General features: G+C 37.7%; 1 protein-coding gene and 1 long non-coding RNA gene across 6 annotated transcripts in view; one reads left to right on the top strand and one right to left on the bottom strand.

The window, feature by feature from the left end:
• The window catches only part of LOC137402084 (uncharacterized), a 146,681-nt gene that overhangs the window by 28,996 nt on the left and 100,075 nt on the right, over positions 1-17,610 (top strand). The window contains exon 5 of one of the 2 annotated variants that reach the window (XR_010979446.1): positions 393-463. The exons of the other annotated variant lie outside the window; for it this stretch is intronic. This is a non-coding gene — a long non-coding RNA (uncharacterized lncRNA). Of the gene's footprint in view, positions 1-392; positions 464-17,610 lie in introns of those variants that run through there. 2 annotated transcript variants of the gene reach the window in all.
• The window catches only part of LOC137402075 (golgin subfamily A member 3-like), a 229,179-nt gene that overhangs the window by 138,439 nt on the left and 73,130 nt on the right, over positions 1-17,610 (bottom strand). The gene's annotated exons all lie outside the window — the stretch shown is intronic.

Raw genomic sequence — 17,610 nt, 5'->3', positions numbered from 1 at the left:
CAAATGCCCAAGGGTTGACTGTCTATTATGACTTTTACCATTATGCACATCTATGCGTATAAACTAGATAACTGCAGCAGAAGGCAACTCATTTGACTAGCCAACTTTCACCATCAGGCCTGTTAGTACTAGAACAGTAAACTGTCATATCAATGTGACTAAAGGCTGTCATATGGGCTCATCACTACTAATTATATTAATAACTAACACCCTGGTAGTCTGGTGTGTTGTGAGAGATTGTAAGGGGAATAACTAACTGGATGATTATTAATAAATGTGAACATGTGATCAATTAGTGTGGGTATTGGTGTATTGTGCAGCTGAAATGAATGTTGTGAGTTCGAATCCCATGAAAAGCATTCTTTTTTCATATCTAACATTTATACATTTAGATGTGGCAGCTATGCGGATAAAGCTAAATCAATTATCATATACCTAGAGACTCCTGATGATATGAATTCTACTGATAATCATCACAATACCAACAGTTAACAATCTCGTTTTTTTCTCTATATGTTATATTATATATATTTTATTTATGTTTTAATATTTTATTGCTGTTTAAGTAGCTAGCAAGGCTTTGCATATTTTTCATCTTTGTTTTCTTATTGTGCATGGATAAAGTGCTATTGCATCTTCACTATATTAAGGAACAATGACTCTTTTATTATGTGCAGGAAGCATTTGCCCTGCAGTATGAAGGTTTTGTCTGCACTCAGCATGTACAGTGTGCACAGAGCAGCGGTATGATGTCATGGGGAAACATGACAAGAAATAATTGAGAGTCACTGGTCTAGACTAAGAAGCACATTGTAATCTGCATACTCTTAACCAACCATATAAAACAAGTCCAGTACTGAAACTGTTTTAATCCAGCTATCTTTATGGTGATATGTGGCAAGAGTAGGTAACTCCTTGAGCAATTGTGTGCATAATTGTTTAAAACCGAAATATGTTTTGCATTCTTTTTAATCTTATTGATTTTTGCAGCCTCAGGCCCCTTTTCTCATAAGTCCATTTATCAGCATCTTTTAAAATAATTAAAGGGAGGGAATGACTTATATACTACGAAGAGCTGGAGGCTTTTGACGAGCATTGAGAGCTAATCCGTTTAGATTCAAGCTTGGAATGCTTGTGCTGGTTTATTAGTTTGTTGCCAGGTGATAAGATTACATACAAAAAAGAATTCCTTTTACTGATGAGCTGGAAAACATCAATGAGAAACCTTTATTAATCTTATTAAGTTCATATAAACAACAAAGAGAAGCCAATTTGGTTGAACCTACTGCTGTGCAATATGATACCATATGCCAAAACAATATATTGGCAATGTGAGCTATCTATATCATTCAGTATTGGAACGTTGGAGTTATGCTCTCTCGATATAGATTTTTGTGACGTTGCGCACAAAAAACAGAAATACAAAAGCGATAATCATGTCCAAGCACCAAAAATTTAGGGGTTGTCTTTTCTCTCTAACAGGGTGTCTAAGCACACCTAATCTAGCAGAGGAATGGAAATAGAGTATATTTGATTACATCTACTTCATGTTCAACCAGCTTGAATTAAATGAAACCCTTTTTTGAGCAACAACTATCTGCCAGTGTCAACAAATTAGCCTGCACCTAGGCGCTGGCTGTGCAGCAGCTGAAACCTGCTGCACCGTCATGGCCTGGGTGCAGAGTCCATGGGCTGGCTTTTATCTTGGTAGTGGGTCTTGAGGTACTTCTAACCACTGGCACTGATGCAATCTCAGCATGGTTAGTAGGATTATGATAACATAAGGGTGAATAGAGGTTTGTGGTTGAGATGTCTTTGGTTTTTACTTTGCTGGTCTGTGTATCGGCCCACAATTGGCATATTAATCAATTCTTATCGTCCTTGGATTTTGTGAACAATGCCCACACAGGTGAACTACAGATTGAGATTTATATATAAAGACATAAATATTAATTGTAAACAGCTGTTATGTTACTTTGCTTCCCAAATTTAACTGTCAGAAAGTTTATGCCCAGAAAGAGAAAGCCATAATTAAGTTAGATTAATTCACATCAAAAACATTTAGTTTTCATAATTGAAGGAAATTGATAAGGAAATAAGTAGGCCTACTAATTAGTATTCATTTAAATGAGTCTGAAAGCAGTTTAAAAAAGATCAGAAACTTATCCTTACCAAGCCACTGATTTGCAAGGTCTTACAAAGTAAAGGTCATTTCCTTATTTCCACTAAGCTATGTAAAGAATGCAGAGGGGTTCTGAGAGTACATCTAAGGAGTTGTCAGTCACTACTCACATCCTATTTCTTATGATAATAGTAAAGTGTCTTTGTTCCTTCTATTTATTTTGGTTACTGAAAATTTGATATTCTGATTGTTACTACAAACAACAATAGCATGATAATATTGACAAAACTATTTTATAAAGTAAAGAACAAGTGCCTACAACTTCTTTTTCATGTGAAGTGATGCACTCACTCATGGGCAAATCAAATATCAACTCATCCTTGAGGTGCTCATATGGTGATTATCCAATGACACACTTAATGGCTTGCATCAGTCGGTCTCAAACCCCTTTCATCAATTTTGAGTGTGCCATATAACAACAGTCCATACAGCGACTCTAGCAATATCTCCCACAGTAAGTCACAATATGTAACCCAGTATATGATAGTGGTCAGCATAAGCATATCCTATGGCTCTATACAATCACTACATAAACACTGAATGTTATGACTCGCTACATCACACTAAAGCATGTATTATGATGGTTTAACATCCTGTAGCATCCATTTTGACAGGTTACTTGATGGTGATATTAGTCAGTCATATGCATCAACAACTAATAGCAAAAGGACTAACCTGAGATGCCCTCTATTATTAGCCTGTATTGTAGCTAACAAGTTGAGGTGATTGAGGCAATTGATCAGAAGTCTGCTAAGAAACATGCTGACTTCTCTATGAATCTCAGCACTCTGAAGAACTTTGGCAAGTGCAGACTGACAATCTACCACTGAGAGAAAAAGGGGATTTTTCCCACTACTGGTGGAGTGTATGAATATTTATAGGCAAGGTTACAAAGTAGAGGTCTGTGTTGGTGAGAATTGTGTGTCATAATCTGCAGCCCACAAAGTTATGTTATATGTATGTATCTGGCATCAGGGGGGGGGGGTTTGGGGAGGTGGTTTAATTTATTTCCTAAACAGGTTTATCTATGGCAGTAAAATCTTGGCTCCTGATTGGTTTTAGCAATTGAGTTGTATCAACCAAAACCTACAATTACATTAAAAATTAATAGTTATACATGTAATTAGAAAGGAACACAAAATTCCTAAATTTTATTGAAAAAGGTTTAAATCAATGAGTTTTAAGTGAGCGCCCTCTTACGTTGTAACAGCACTTTTTGAATGATAACACCATTTTTACTGCGTCATTTGAAATTTTTTGTTCCTTTCTAATTATAACTATTAATTTTTAATGTAATTATGTAGGTTTTGGTTTATAAAACCAATCAGGAGCCAAGACTTTACTGCAATAGGTAAACTGTTTGGAAAAAATTTTTGGAGCCTGGGGGTATGGGGGTTGTACCTAATGATCCCAAGTGTTTTCTCTTCGTGGCAGGAAACTGGACTGGTGCTGGACGCGTGGGCTCAGTTGGCTCTCATGGAATTTCTTTTTCTTGTTCTAGTTGTTTCTCCAGTTCCCGGCTTTTTCTAAGCTGCCACAGCCGACCTTCCAGCTATTTACTGAATGCAGACAAGGTGTAGGCCTCTGTCCTTCACTTTGCCAGCTCCAGTTTCCTTCTCCTGGCTCCTAGCCCTTGTTCCTTTCATGTTGGGCCCTTTTTTTGGCTCTATGGTCGTTGGTGTCTGTCCAAGGTCGTCTGGGCATACATGGAATGGTTTTAGCCTGCATTCATTCTGCACCGAGGACTGGCGTTGTCTTTTTCCTAGGCACGTATGATTTGGCCAAACCTTTTTTACTTGGATAGATAAACCCTACAAATTTGGCGTGTACTTTGGGGTTGTCCCCTCTCCTTCTTATTTTATTTAGAAGCTAGACTCAGTATTCTCGTGCGTAAAGGGGACGCTCCTCTTGGTCCTCTTGTCGGATGGTAATCTGCTTCTCTCGGAAGCCCGTGTTTGTTTCCTCCAGTCTTTTCAATGTCTTCACTACGCCCTGATAATGAGGAAATTGACTGGCACACGAAACCTCTTCATGGTGCTTACCACCAACAAATATCTAAGGTTGGCGATCTTCACCAGACATATATGTGGCTGAACAAAGGAAACCTAACGGCCGATACAGAGTCGCTAATCATGGCAGCCCAGGAGCAAGTGCTCCCAACAAGGCAACTCCAAACGAAAATCTATCACACTAGAGACGATCCTAGATGCAGACTGTGCAAAGATGCACCTGAGACCATTCAACACATCATCAGTGGATGCAGGCAGCTAGCAGGGAACGCATACACTGAGCGGCATAATCATGTCGCAGGTATTGTGTATAGAAGTCTATGTGATGAGTATGGCCTTAATAAACCACAACACTGGTGGGAAGCTCCTGGTAAAGTCAATGAAAATGACCGCGCTAAGATCCTCTGGGACTTCTACATCCGAACTGACAAGCATGTCCTAGCAAACCAACCAGATATAGTGGTGGTAGACAAGGAAAACAAGAGGGCTACTATAATAGATATAGCAGTACCCAATGACTACAATATAGCCAGCAAAGAAAAAGAAAAGGTAGAGAAATATCTCCCTCTTGGAGAAGAAATTGAAAAATGCTGGAATGTAAGAACAGCTGTAATCCCAGTAGTCATTGGGGCACTGGGCGCAATAACACTGGCGCATAAAATGTGACTTGCCCAAATATCGACAACAATCAACTCAGGTGAGTTGCAGAAAAGTGCGCTATTGGGAACAGCTAAGATCTTGAAGCGAGTGCTCAAACTCCCAGGTCTCTGGTAGGAGACCCGAGTTAGAGCAGAACTTACCACCGATACGGGGTATCCGGTGTGAGGAAACAATTTTATATATATATATATAAATATATATATATATATATATAGACGTAAATATTAATTTTAAACAGCTGTATCGTTTGTTTGCTTCCCAGATTTAACTGTGGGAAAGTTTTAAGACCAGAAAGAGAAAGCCATAATTAAGTTACATTAATTCACATCGAAAACATTTAGTTTTCATAATTGAGGGTAGTTGAAAAGGAAATAAGTAGGCCTACTAGTTAGTATTCATTTAAATGAGTCTGAAAGCCGTTTAAAAGAGATCAAAAACTTCTCCTTACAAAGCCACTGATTCGCAAGGTCTTACAAAGTAAAGGTCATCTCTTTATTTCCACTAAGCTATGTAAAGGATGTAGAGGTGTTCTGAGAGTACATCAAAGGAGTTGTCAGTCACTACTCGCATCCTATTTATTATCATAATAGTAAAGTGTCTTTGTTCCTTCTATTTATTTTGGTTACTGTAAATTTAATCTTCTGATTGTCACTACAAGCAACAATAGCGTGAGACTATAGACCAAACTATTTTATAAAGTAAAGAACAGGTGCACACAACTTCTTTTTCATGTGAAGTGATGCACTCACTCATGGGCAAATCAAATATCAACTCACCCCAGATGTGCTCCAATTGTGATTATCCCATGGCATACCCAATGGTTTGTATCAGTTTATCTCAAAACCTTCTCTTCCATCCTATTTGAGTGTGCCATATAACAACAGTCTGTACAGAGACTCTAGCAAGACATACCACAGTAAGTTCTAATATGTAGCCCAGTATGCTAGTGGTCAGCATAAGCATATCCTATGGCTCTACAAGCTCACAATATAAACACTGAATACTATGACCTGCTACATCACACTACAACATGTATTATGGTTGTTCACCATCCTGCAGCACCCCTTTTGACAGGTTACTTGATGGTGATATTAGTAAGTCATATGCATCAACCGCTAATAGCAAAGTGACTAACCTAAACTGCCTTCCATTATTAGTCTGTATTGTTGCTGACAAATGGAGGTGATTGAGGCAATTGATCAGAATTTTGCTGAAAAACATGCTGAATTCTCAATGAATCTCAGCAACCTGATGAACTTTGGTAATGGCAGACTGATGATCAACCACTGAGGAAAGGAGGAGACTTGGTTTGTTTGTCAATAAATTATCCTACTCCGTGTGATGGTACTAGAGGCACGTCTGTGACAATTTTTGGTTGGTTCTGGCCGAAATACTTGAACGAATGAAACAGAATTATTTAGCCAAAATTGACAGAATTGTCAGAGCTGGGCCTGCACACAGAAATCGTTGACGAAACGCTTTTATTTAATTGGTTGAACAAATTATTAGCGATCGCGAATTTACCAGTTTTGCGATTGGTATAGTCCGAGACACATATAACGTATTACGTAAACAAAGTACATACAATGCAACTGCCTATAATGCGCTATTTTGTATTCTTTATCGTTTGGACTGCATGGCTATGAATAGTTTCTTTTTAGCAGGAAAAGTTCTGTTGCAAAAATAGTTGCCATCTTTAGCGCAATCAAGTCAGTTGCATCTTATTGACTTTGGCAAATCAAGTTAGTATTATTCTTACGTGTCACGTTATGTGCCTATGCGTTACGTTATGGGTCTTGAAATATATAAATTATGAAAACTGCTAGAATCGTGCTCACTTACAAATTGTTTAGCCAATTAAAAGTGTTTTGACTATGATTTCGGCGTGCATGCACAGCTCCGACTATTCTGTTAATTTCTGCTGAATAATTTTGTGTTTTTTGTTCATTTTGTGATTTCAGTCAGAACCAACGATAAAATGAAAAAATGATGATGACCTTTGAACCCTCTAGCTGACCAACTTTTACAACATTTACCTGCTGTTATATTTGTTACAAGCAGACATAAGAATACTTTCCGATATGTTTACTGATTTACAGCCACCTGAACCGGTATGCTGGTGTCTGTATATCACCCAATACAGCTAATTTTTACCAAGCACTAACACAAAGATCTGCCTACATATTGGCAGACCATCAATAACTTTCACCGAGGTACATGATGCTCCATGGTATTCTATTAATTGATGTATTGATGTCTATGCAGTACCACATCAAACACAACTAGCAAAGAGCTATCAGTATCTTTACAAGTACATTTACCAGTAATTTTATCAAATGTAGTCAAAAGTATTAACACCCTCATCATTATGTAAAATTAATTAGGTTTATAATCTTTTGGTGCTACTCTGCTACTCAGACCAAACAATATACATAGCAAATAATTTGTTAGAAGATTTTCTATATTTTGAAAACATTTATCTAAAATAAAAACTTTTTTAGCAGTTGAACCGGAGATTTTTTGAAGCAAAGTTTTGAGTCACTCTCTGAGACCAATTCCTCCTTGAAAATGGTTTTATGGTTAGCAGCCTTAATATCCTTAGGAATATTTAATTCTCAGCTTTTCAATGATGTGTAATATGCATGACTTAAATAGAACCTTCAGTAAAAAAATATATTCAAAGTTAGTTTAATTTATGCTAAATGGACTAGGTAACAGAGTCTGGATGGGATTGTACCTAATGACCCCAGGTGTTTTTCTCTCCGAGCTAGGAAAGATGGACTGGTGCTGGACTCGCGGGCTCAGCTGGCTCTCATGGAATTTATTGTTCTTGTTAACCTAATCTAAAAAATCTTTAGTTCATTTTACTCTTTGCAATATTTTAACTTGAAGCTGATGCTCCAAAAATACTCAAATCTGCCATTTAATATCCTTAATCTGTTGATAATAGAATAGCCTGAGGAGACAATCTGGTCAGAGCAATACTCTGGGCTGCTAGATTTACTATCCGGCAATGCTGTCCTTGTTCTGCTCTTCATTGGCTTTCACCTTGGCTGGCCACTCCCGCTCTCAATAACGTTCAGGTGGCCGAGTGTTTCTGGCTGGTCAGGGTTGTACTGAATGACCCCAGATGTTTTTTCGCATGGCTAGAAAGCTGGACTAGCGCTGGTTTGGCGGGCTTACCTGGCTCTACTGAAAATTTTCTTTCTTGTTTTAGTTGTTTCTCCAGCTCCTGGCTCCTTCCTGAGCTTCTGAAGCCGGCTTTCCAGCTCTTTGCTGAATGCAGGGGAGGTGTAAGCTTCTGTTTTTGGCTTTGCTATTTCCAGCTCTGCTTCTCCTTTCGAGCTCTTAGTCCTTGCCCCATTCACGTTGATACCGTCTTCTTGGCTCTATGGTAGCTGGTGCTGGTCCAAGCACCTTTGGACAGGCATGCATTGGTTTCAGTCTGCTTTCATAGCAGACCGCTTTCATAGTACAACAACAGGGCCAGTTTCAGAACTGGCCCTGTCGTTCTACTAAACACGTATGGTTTGGCTAAACATTTTTATTTGAAAGGGCCCTACAAATTTAGCCTACAACTTGGGGTTGTTTCCTCGCCTTCTTTTTTTGTTTCTTCAGGAGCAAGGCTCAGTCTTCCGGTGCATATAGTGGAGGCTTCTCTTGGTCCTCTGGTCAGATGGCAATCTGCTCCACTAAAACGGTGATGTGGCCTTCCCCAGCAATCTCAATGTCCTCACCATATCTTCATGGGAGGGCTGGGCTTATGGTGGTTGAGGATTGTATTGGATTGGGTTAACTGTCTCAGGCTAATAGTAGTTCCTTGTTTAACCTGATATTGATACTTCAAAATACAGTACGCTCTCCTACAACATAAATAATCTGCTCCTGCAAGGATTATGTTATCATGATTTTATGCTATAAGAGCAGTAAAATGTATGTAAACGAGCTCATCTGTTCAAATATTTTTTTAAACTCACCCTTTTAGCCATACAAAATAGAAAAACTTGACTGAATTTGTTTTATTTGTGGGCTGCCCCATAATTGCTGTATTATTGGTTTGAATTAAATTATTTTTAATAGAATAGGCGTTTTATAGAAGTTGATAAGAAACGCACACTGTTGACATTCATTCAAATAGATTTGCTTATTTTTTCATTTGAAAACATTGAAATAAAAAAACACACCTGAACTGATACTTTACATTATATGATTTTTTTCTGTAGTACGAAGGTAAAACTTCACATAAATTCTTCACATTTTCTGGAACTTACATTATAGGAGCATCTACAGTACCTTTATTATCAGAGCCCTTACTTGGCTCCTCCAGCTTTATTTCATTTTTATTATTTTTCCTTGTTGGTCTATTTTCTTGATTAACCCTTTTGTTATTAGTATTTTCATATCAAATTTATTTTTCCGTAGAAGTTGTCTTCTCTTTAAACCAGTGTTATCAATGGTATACAGCCCCCCAAAAATAGCCGGTGGCTGTCATATGGGCGGGGTTTAATGATCGAGCTCTGTTGGGATTGTGCTAGCGTGGGTTTTGGAGCTAATACAAATTCTCGCGGAGCAGTCGCGTTGCCTTGTTAGGTTTTGGAAAGCACACCTCGCTGTTATCGTTTCATTAGCTCATTCAGTCAGTACACCGCGGTTCACAATAGCTAGCTATCATGCAGTCTTTTCACAAGTACCAGTAATTCTACCAAATGTGGTCAAAAGTATTAACATCCTCATCATTATGTAATATTTATTAGGTTTGTTGCTCTTTTAGTGCCACCCTGTGCTACCCAGACCCGTGCCACCCTGTGCTACCCAGACCCGTGCCACCCTGTGCTACCCAGACCCGTGCCACCCTGTGCTACCCAGACCCGTGCCACCCTGTGCTACCCAGACCAAACAATATACATAGCAAATAAGTCCTCAGAAGATTTTCTATATTTTGAAAACATTTATCAGTACATTCTCATTCAGTCAGTACACCGCGGTTCACAATAACAAACCTTGAATTTTTACAATGTAGGGGTGACACCTAACCAAAATAACGGATCCATGCAAAATAAATTGTTTCAAATTACTTACTTTTAATAATTTTGAAATTGGTTAAGTTCGTAATATATACTTAAAGTTGAATATAATTTACCCAAAATCGCCCGAACAATGGCCTTTTTTCCCTAGTTTTTGATTAATACTTTGCCACCCTTAATATAAAATGACAGAGTCTTTCATTGTTGTCACATTGTTTTACCTGGCCAAAAATATGGGACGGTAGGCAAAGCTGTGCAATGTACAGTAGATTTCATACTCAAAATATAAATATAAAACCGAATTTGGGCTATTTTACAATTGTGACTGTTAATATCACAAATGCTTGTGAATGGCAACTGACTGATCATAACGGTGACAAGATTGGGATACTAGATTTATTTGACAACAAAATGAATTCAACAGATCAGTAAAACAACCCTTATAGTTCGTAATATTTGCAAATTTACAAGTTGCTTTATTCAGCATATTTGTTTTTTTGGGTGCCGTGTTCGGGTTCATCCCCACAGAACTCGATCATAAAGCCTCGCCAACTAGATAGCCGTCGGCTATCATGTTGGGGGCTGTATATTATTGGTGTTACAGTCTAAAGATACTCTGATGAAGCACTACCATTGTTGAATAAACTCTCTTTTGAGTTTCTATTGATATACATTGTATTTGGTATTTGTAGTTTTGCCTGCAATTTGGGGTTGTTCCCTCTCCTTCTTTTTTTTCAGAAGCCAGACTCAGTCTTCTGGACAATCCAGAGAAGCAGAATCCAGAGAGCAATCCGCTCCTCTCGGAAAGCCGTGTTTGTTTTATCCAGCCTTTTCAACATCTTCACTACATCTTCATAGGAGGTCTGGGCCTCTGGTTATGGAGCATTGTATTGGATTAACTGTCTCATGCTAGTAGTAGCTCCTTGTCTAACGTGGGTCGTGATACTTCAAAGTACAGTACGCGCTCCTACAACAAAAAATAATATGTTCCAGAAAAGTTTACATTGTAGGGATTTTATGTTTCTTTCTTATTATTTTTCCTTGTTGGTCTACTTTCTTGATTAACCTTTTTGCTATTAATATTTTCATATTTGATTTATTTTACCATAGAAGTTGTCTTCCCTTAGCAACAGTGTTACCTTCTGAAGATCTCGTCATGAAGTGCTACCATAGTTAAATAATCTCTCCTTTGAGTCTCTGTTGATAAACACTGTACTTGGTAGTAGGCTACTGTATTGCACATGTATAGATTATAGACAATGTAATGGACTTCCTCACATTTTCTCTCTCTAATCCCTATTGGATTTTATTGGTAAGTGTGAACTTTTAACAAATGAATTAAATTTTAATTAACATTTCAAGTTTGTTCTTCTATTCACCTTTTGCTAGTGTAAAAACATGTAAAAAAATGTTAGACTACTGCAGAATACATTGTGGTAGATGTGATGTATTTTTACTTATTCTTTATATACATTAATTGTATTTCTTTTTTCATTTAGCAGTTGTATTTACCATGTGTATTTAAAGCCATGTGCCCCTCACTGGCTTTCACCATGGCTAAGCACTCCGCTCTCAATAACATTCAAGTGGCCGAGTGTTTCCGGCTGGCTGGGGAGCAATTTTCTTTTCTCAAACAGGTTTACTTATGGCAGTGAAATCTTAGCTCCGGATTGGTTTTAGTAATTGAGTTTTAGTAACCAAAACCTACATCATTACATTAAAAATAAATAGTTATAATTAGAAAGGAACACAAAATTCTAACACTTTACTAAAATGGTTTAAATCAATGAGTTTTAAGTGAGCGCCCTCTAACGTTGTAGCAGCACTTTTCGAATGATAACATAATTTTTACTACGTCTTTCGGAATTTTGTGTTCCTTTTTAATTATAACTATTTATTTTTAATGTAATGATGTAGGTTTTGGTTGCTAAAACTCAATTACTAAAACCAATCAGAAGCCAAGATTTTTCTGCCAAAGGTAAACCTGTTGGGAGTTTTTTTGCGGCCTGGGGTTGTACCTAATGACCCCAAGTGTTTTTCTCTTTGTGCCAGGAAGCTGGACCGGTGCTGGGCTCGTGGGCTAAGCTGGATCTCATGGAATTTCCTTTTCTTGTTCCAGTCGTTTGTCCAGTTCCTGGCTGCTTTGATGCTGCTCCAGCCGGCCTTCCAGCTCTTTACTGAATGCAGGGGAGGTGTAAGCCTCTGTCTTTCACTTTGCCATCTCTAGCTCGGCTTCCTTCTCCTGGCTCCTAACCCTTGTTCCTTTCATGTTGGGCCCTTTTCTTGGCTCTATGGGGTTGGTGTCTGTCCAAGGATGTCTGGGCAGACATGGAATGGTTTCAACCTGCATTCATTCCGCACAGAGAACTGGCGCAGTCCTTCTCCTAGGCATGTATGGTTTGGCCGACCCTTTTTTACTTGGATAGTTACTGTAGACCTTACAAGTTTTGCCTGCTATATGGGGTTGTCCCCTCTCTTTCTTATTTTATTTAGAAGCCAGGCTTAAGCCGTGGTCACACGGGCACCGAACCGAACTAAATGACGCAAAACGACGTCGTTTTCAGCTCTAAAAAGTTCGGCTGAGGACATTTCTGACCGAAACGAACTATTTCGGTACTGCTCGAAATCTCGTGCCGAACCCTTGCTCTTATTGGCTGGTTAAAATTCTAGAATTCTAGCGAGCACGCGTCACATTTCTTCTTACGTGCGTGTGAGTAAAGTTAAAAAAGAAATGGGACGATACTTTTATTTCGTTAAATAAACAACATGAAGCAATTTACGACAAGGTTCACCCGGACTTGTAATTGGGTTGCATAAATGTAAGATGTTGCACTTAAGTATTGCATAAATGTAAGGGAATGGTTGTGATTTTCTTTCGTGTGGAATATAAGTAATGTGTCATATTCATCCTGATGAAGTATCGTTGACTGATTTATTTATGTAAAACCACAGCACTATGATAAAGACTGATTTTGTTTGTTATGTACTCAGCATAGAAAAACATTCATATGTTAATAGAAAAAATATAATTATGTTGACGGGAAGGGTTAGCAAAATCTTTGTATCGAGTGATTTATTTTGAGCAGCTGAACGATCTTTTGATAAATCTGCTGTGTAATTATAATTGTTCCTCAAAGTTTTTTGTTTACAATAGAAATATTTAACTCAAATACATAAAAACTACTAATGAAACCGTGTCTTGTCTCTATACGTATGGTATCTAAGAAGCGAAGTTACTTCGGTGGCCGTGTGACATGTGCCCCGAACCGAACCAGCCTCCGAACCGAACCGATCCTACGTCGGTTCGGTGGTCGTGTGACCACGCCTTTAGTCTTCTGGTGAACAAAGGGGACGCTCCTCTTGGTCCTCTCGTCGGATGGCAATCTGCTCCTCTCGGAAAGCCGTATTTGTTTCCTCCAGCCTGATCAACGTCTTCACCAAATCTTCATGGGAGGTCTGGGCCTTTGGTGATGGAGGATTGTATTGGATTAACTGTCTCAGGCTAGTAGTAGTTCCTTGTTTAAGGCGGGGTGTGATACTTCAAAGTACAGTACGCGCTCCTACAACAAAAATAATACGTTCTAGGAAAGTTTACATTGTAGGGATTTTATCTTTCTTTTTGTTAATTTTACTTGTTGGTCTACTTTCTTGATTAATATTTTTGTTATTAATATTTTCATATTAGATTTATTTTGCCATAAAAGTTGTCTTCCCTTTGCAACAGTGTTAATCTCTGAAAATCCGGTCATGATGTTCTACCATAGTTAAATAAACTCTCCTTTGAGTCTCTGTTGATAAACACTGTATTTGGTAGTAGGCTACTGTATTGCATATGTACAGGTTACGTACACTGTGATGGACTTCTTCACATTTTCTCTTTCTCTAATCTCTATTGGCTTTTAATAGTAAGTGTAAACTTTTAACAAATGAATTAAATTTTAATTAACATTTCAAGTTTGTTCTTCTATTCACCTTTTGCTAGAGTAAAAACATGTAAACAAATGTTAGACTACTGCAGAGTACATTGTGATAGATGTGATGTATTTTTACTTATTCTTCATATGTGTAATTCTCTTTTCATTTACTATTTGTATTTACCACAGGTCCTCTGTCACAATGTCATCACTTTACAATTTTGGATCTGAAATACGAGATTGTAACTCCTAACTATTGTAAAACAAGCTTTTCAAGGAAGACAACTCGTATGTACTTGCCAGATATCTCATTCATATATGCCAACCAGTATGCTGTCTTATACTTTGTTTGCAGGGCTCATTGACATAATTAATGAGTTGATTTTATCAAATATCGTTCTATGGCTGAAGGTAATTTAGACTATCATGGTGTCAGGCATAAACATCCGGTTGAGCGAGTGCACTGTACCTGTTTCATAATTTGTCTTAGAATAATATTTATAACAAACCGATACCAGTTTATGAATTTAATTTTTCTGTACCAATCAACTTGAACTGCTTAGCTAAGAGCTCAAATGGCAGCTGGCTTCTTCTCTCTTTTTATGGGCTTTGCTGTAGGAATGTTTGTTCCTCATCTGGTATTATACAAAGCGACAACCATGACATGTAGCTGAAGTGGGTGAACCAGGCAGGTGGACTAGTCATGACTGGCATCAGAGCTCTGGTAAACTAGATCACATGCTAACTACAACGCCCCCTGATATCTTATCACTTAATAAATAAACCTCTCGACTTTGACACTCCTCATGTATACAATCCACGGCAAGGACTGTCTAAACAGAGCATAGCAACACCCATTATGCTGGCTGTTGCCAAGAGATCATGAAATTTCTCTGCTATTTGTGCCAATAATTCCACCCTATTGTGGCAGCAGGTAGGAGCACCTTTTAACCCAATTAATGGAGGGGTAACAGCAGTCAGCTCTTTGTACTTTACATAAACGGGCAACTTTAATCTGGAGGAATTTTTCATGAAATAACCTTTAAGTTTTATTTAGATTGATAAGGAACCAGACTCTATATAACTGGCTATGATACATTATCTTGTAACTCATAACTAATGATGCACTCGTTGACATAGCCTCAATAGCCTCAGTTATGTTTCATAAATTCTTTACAGATTTTCTCATGAAATAACCTTCAAGTTTTATTTAGATTGATAAGGAATCAGACATTCCATTGCTGGGTATGAGCCAATATCTTGTAACTAATAACAAATGGTGCACTGCTTGATATAGCCTCAGGTCATCAACAGATTCCTTTTGGTTTATTAAACTAAAGGCTATTTTATTAGGTCGATTTTTACCTTATTAGGAAATGTTAGTCATGTTCATCAATTCAACATCACTGCTGCTTCATATACCCAAGTTGCAAATTTTAAAATATTGTATTTAAGTATATATTGTGGTTGTTTAAGAAAGTCTAACGGTGCATTGCATATGGATAAAGAGATAAGATTGAAAGAATAAGTATATTTAATCAAGAATAATAAAATACAAGCATGGTGTCATACAGTACAGATAACAAGGTGTATTTCAGTACAAGGAAGAACATCATGTGATCTCTTTTATAATGCATGCCTGGGGGCTCCTGGGTGTCCTTATATACTATTAGGCCTGCTTTTTCGGCTCGAGGGCTGGCTGGTCATTTCTCTTCCAGCTAGAATTTCGCCGGTTCAGACTGAATTGTTTTATCGGTTTGGTTGGGCTCTATCGTAGGTCACCCGACACCTTTAAGATTTGTCTGGGTAGATTGTCAGTTGCAGCTGCAACACTATCAACTGTCTGGGTCGTGAAATTGATTTTGTGTTAAATCCGTAGCACCTGGAGTCTGTAGGTTCGCAGCAAATCGTTCCAGCCTCCGCTGCATCTGCTTATTCAGTTTGTTTTCTAAAATTAAACCCGTCGTCGCCAAACATTGGCAGCTGCTATCTTGCTTGTCTTGGCTTGCTAGCTTTGTATTGTTCATGTTGATTACGGACGTTGCTCTATGAAAGTCTCCTATAAGAAGATTTAATTCTGTGGTACATAGATTAAACTATGCCACAATAATCATGTTTACAGCCTGTGATGTTTGTTATAAGATATGATGTAGCATGGTTCTTGCAAATAAATATATATGCTCCCACTTTTAGTCTCACAAATATATAAACTTTTTAGTTTTATTATTTTACTATTTACGGATATTTAATATATCTGATGCAATATATGATATATCTGTATGTATCCGTATGTATATGCTGATGATATAAACATCGCTAACTTAAGGACAGGTCATTGACAATTGCACTCTTTGTTTTTTGTTGTAAAATGAATAAGTTGATAATAACAACTCTTTTATCATTCCTATGCAAGCAGACTATCTTTCCTGTCACATGACCAGCTCTGATATTATCACTCAATTGTGGTCACATGACTAGTTGCTATGGTGTATCAGTCCTTTCCTGTCACATGACTAGTAGTTATGGTGTATCACTCCTTTCCTGTCACATGACTTGTTGCTATGGTTTATCACTTCTTTCCTGTCACATGACTAGGTGCTATGGCTTATAATTTCTTTCCTGACCCATGACTACTTGTTTTGATGTATCACTCATTTCCTGTCCCATGTCTAACTGTTATTGTGTATCCCTACTTTCCTGTCACATGACCAGTTTTATGGTTTATTACTTTTCTCTCTCACATGACTGGTTTCTATGACTCACAGCTCCTCTTCAATTAATAATCCTTGCATTTATTGTGCTCCTCGTTCCGTTGAATCAAGAGAGTTGTTTGTACTTGTCAGTAGGCTCACTCTCTCAAGATTATAATAATAAGTGTTACCATATGACCATCTTATATATAATATATACATGTAATAAGCTACTATAAACCCCAAATATATAAAGGCCTACCTTAGCTGAAGACCTTAAATTGGCTACACTTTGAACCGTTTAGTTAATCAAAGATTCACACAGTTTCTTTGCACCAAGGTCAAGGACATGTCAAGCTGTAATTAACTAACTTTACAAGGGTCACCAGGACACTGACTTGGAGCATCTGGGTCTGTTTATGTAGCTATCTACTTCAATTACAAATGGATCATCCACTAGTTCTATTGAAAGAATATAGGGTTACCTTCTGACACAAATTTAGATAGTCTAATTTCATGTTAATCTATTTTACTCTAATAGGGGCCTGTGTGAGGGCCCCTTCCTCTTACAGCTATTGTAAAAAGGAGTCTGCAACTATTGGATTACGATGCAACTGTATTACACGTAGGTAGGTGCAGGTAACCCACATGCAGAGCTCTCTCATCACATTCGGTATGCATGTTTATGTGAAGGTTTGATGGAATTTGTGATCAGCCAGTTAGTGGCTGTATAAATTGGAAGCTGTACTATCTTCTAGTTAAAATGTATATGATTAAGTTGGATTTTACAGGTTAATATGTCTATGAATTATTTAGAGTCTTACTTATTTTAGCTCCCATAAATACTCGCATCACATTTGATCATTTCTGACTTACAGCTCATATGTACATCTCTGACTTACATCCTATATGTACATCTCTGACTAACATCCTATATATAGATCTCTTATTTGCACATAAGTAATCTGAAAACCCTATATTCTGATGAGGTTACACTGTGTGTTGCCCAGTTTGCTAGCTAGTATAATAATGGCTATAGTAGAAATACTCAAACACTCAGATCACAAGCTGCATGTGGCCTGCTCAGTATTTGTTCATCTAAAGTAAGTACTACTTAAATATTATGGCTTT

Source organism: Watersipora subatra, chromosome 8, assembly GCF_963576615.1.
Source record: "Watersipora subatra chromosome 8, tzWatSuba1.1, whole genome shotgun sequence".
Taxonomy (NCBI): Eukaryota; Metazoa; Bryozoa; class Gymnolaemata; order Cheilostomatida; family Watersiporidae; genus Watersipora; species Watersipora subatra.
The sequence above is the reverse complement of the archived record's forward strand: the minus strand, read 5'-3'. Positions and strand labels throughout refer to the sequence as shown.